The sequence below is a fragment of the Ornithodoros turicata genome, unplaced genomic scaffold (assembly GCF_037126465.1).
Source record: "Ornithodoros turicata isolate Travis unplaced genomic scaffold, ASM3712646v1 ctg00001400.1, whole genome shotgun sequence".
Lineage (NCBI taxonomy): Eukaryota > Metazoa > Arthropoda > Arachnida > Ixodida > Argasidae > Ornithodoros > Ornithodoros turicata.
Window position 1 is genome coordinate 2,601 of NW_026999587.1, and position 2,961 is coordinate 5,561.

Consider the following 2,961-nt stretch of genomic DNA (forward strand, 5'->3'; position numbering starts at 1 on the left):
ATCACAGACACTGTCTCTAAAATGTGTTCCGTCTCAGATAACCGACCTGCCCCCGACAATATTGTATGCATTCCCTATGTACGTGGCCTATCAGAGTCGGTACGAAGGCTTTTAAAGCCACTTGGTATTGTAACCACTTTCAAGCCCCGTCAAACATTACGAAACATTCTGTGCCATCCCAAGGACTCTGTGCCCCACATGTACAAAGCAGGGGTTGTATACAAACTGGAATGTCAACAATGCGACACGTGCTATGTAGGGGAAACTGCGAGGAAGAAGGTCACCAGAATGAAGGAGCACAAGGCACAATTGACAAAACCACCAGCAAAGAATCAACGCACCGAACTTGTCGATCACCCCCCTGTTAAGAACAGGACATTCTTTCAATTTTGACAACGCGACAACCTTGACTTTTCAGCACAGATGGGGGGTAAGAAAATTCCTTGAACCTTGGCACATTCGTGGCGAGATAAATGCCTGTAACAGTCACAAGGGGCCCTTACAAGTCTGTTATCAGGGTCTAAAAGGATTCCCGTTTTAAACCCCCGTTTCATTTTCCTGTGCTGGTGATGACGCCCGAATAGGTGTCGAAACGTTCACGCTTTTCTTTTTACAACTTGTTGTGCAAGCCAGTGTTTACTTCATACTATTAAAGAAAAATGGAGTTGTTTAAAGTAGTAAGTCACTTCTATCTGCCCTTCATTATTGTGTTTTTATTATGTGTGTAACTGCAATTTTCGTGTAAATGCTTTCGTGTTAACCTTGCAATTGATAGCGCCTCTTTGTGTATATATCGGGCAACTGAATGCACATAAATGCACGTGCGCACAAACAGTCTGTGATAAGCGTGCTTTTAAAGCACTCAGCCACGAAAAGAAAACTATACTCACTAAAAATTTAGACCAAATTGCTGAGCACGGCTTATGGTTTCTCTCCTTGTCTTAATGACGTGTAAAATATGTATTGTTTATGTTACGTCTAATTGTAGTCTGCTTTTGCTGCCCTCTCCTGCATATGAAGTGTAGGGCTGTTTGCGCTCCAACACCTACAACACGTTCGCACAGACGTATTTCAAAGTCGATACGGGTACAGGAATACGCTTCTCTTAGAGTTTCAATTTGGTCAAGACGGATGCATTCCTTTGAAGTGATGCAATTTGGCGTCTAGCAAAGAAACCGAACATATAAGGATGTTTTCCCCTAGGGATCTCGGAGAGCGACATCCACTGCAACGTTCCACACCTACTTGTAAATGGAGGACGTCATCTCGGCTTCTTTGATTTCCTTCCTTCTGGACCAGTTGATGAATTCATCTGCACCAGTTCACGACAGCGGGAATGATCAACAGGTAAGTCAGACTTACTTTTGTCTATTGCGACCCGTTGCTACATTCAATGCCTTGTTTTGAGAGAGAATAGATAGGGATTTTGTTTTCGAGTTAAACCCGATTTTTCATTATAGTCCCCCTCTCCCCGAACAAATTTTCAAGAATTCGGTTGAAACCCGACATCTACCCGAAATCCTCGCCGTCCTTCAACTGGTTCGCGGTAAACCTTCCGAAAAGTGAATCATAATATCAGCAAAGAGAGCTATTTGTGACAACCTCTTTGTCCTCCTTTTATGATGCCCTCCTGTGGGAGTCAAAGACGAGCTTTTGTGGAGCTCGGGCAAGTGTTTGAATACCACTGTCATTCACTGCCCTAGTTCCGAGCGGAAAGATAAAGATTCTTGTTTCTCGTCCCAGCAGTGGCTTGTTTCATATGCCTTTCGTTTCACCCGAAAATTCCCCGATGACATATCAAACAGAGATCATAGCACCCGATTTCTCCCCGAATTCTCGTATGTAAATAGCACCGGATTTTTCCCTCCCGAATTTGAAAAATCATAAAACCCGAAAACGAAGAACCCTTAGAATACACGATTGCAAATCTTAGTAACCAGCGATATTTTCTTTCGCAACTCTTCGACAATTTATAGGAAGCTGCGTACGACTGAGTTAAAGGCTATCAATTTTGTTCTCCAGTCTCAAGAGGACTGTTACCTGACTTGGTACTTACATCGATGTTGGACACATTGCAAGGCAACATAGCTTCGTCCAACTATTCTCTCCAGTGATCAGACACATATAGCTGTGATGGGAGAGCGCAACAGAAATAAAATAAGTGCATCTCCATTGATATGAGAAATTTGTAGGTACAAGAGCGCATCGTCGTCATTGTTGTAATCCTATTAATCTCATACATCCAGTCTATCTTGGTAAGTTTTACCGCGTATGCGATTATCCGATCAGTGCCGTCGAAACGTAAAGCGCCCCCCCCCCCCCCGATCCTGCCTTCCCATTTCTCCTAATGTTTTTAATGCATTAGCATTAGGAGTGTCAAAATGAAAAAAATAAATAAATCAATAAATCTTTATGTTCATGTGTGTGTGTGAAGCCTCACTTGGTGGAGCCTCATTAAGACAGCGGTATAAGAGGTCATGCAAGGGGGGTATATGGAATCAGGTGATTTGAAATTGAAGTAGTCAAAGGTAATTAAGAGTAAGAGGTAAGAGACGGGTAGAGGTAGAGGTAATTAAAACAAGACAGTTGAGTTTAAAGGTAATGAATGTAACATAGATGTAATTAAGAGAATGGTTAAATGAAATAAAAGAATACCGAGGGTAACCGCAGATTATACCGGAGGTAATTACACGTAATTAAAGGAAATTAACGTCAGGTGAATTCAGAGTAATTATGTCAAGTAAATGCAATTAAAGGTAATTAATGGAATTCAAGGTCACCTCTGTATTAAAGGGTAATTACAAGTAATTGAAAGTAATTGAGGCTAATTCAAGGTTAATTAAATGAACTTACACATAGTAATTGAAAGTGTAAAACCGGGGATCAATCATTGACTGGGGTGAACAACCGGAAGTCAATTAGACCGGAAGTGGAGAACCGGAAGTCGAGTTGGACGGGAAG

The 2,961-nt window shown here is 41.8% G+C and overlaps 1 long non-coding RNA gene across 1 annotated transcript; it reads left to right on the forward strand.

Moving 5' to 3' along the window:
* Positions 1-563: 563 nt before the first annotated feature.
* LOC135376940 (uncharacterized) lies at positions 564-2,141 on the forward strand. The gene is made up of 3 exons (XR_010417917.1): positions 564-677; positions 1,204-1,347; positions 2,023-2,141. It is a non-coding gene; the product is annotated as an uncharacterized LOC135376940 (long non-coding RNA).
* Positions 2,142-2,961: the final 820 nt, after the last annotated feature.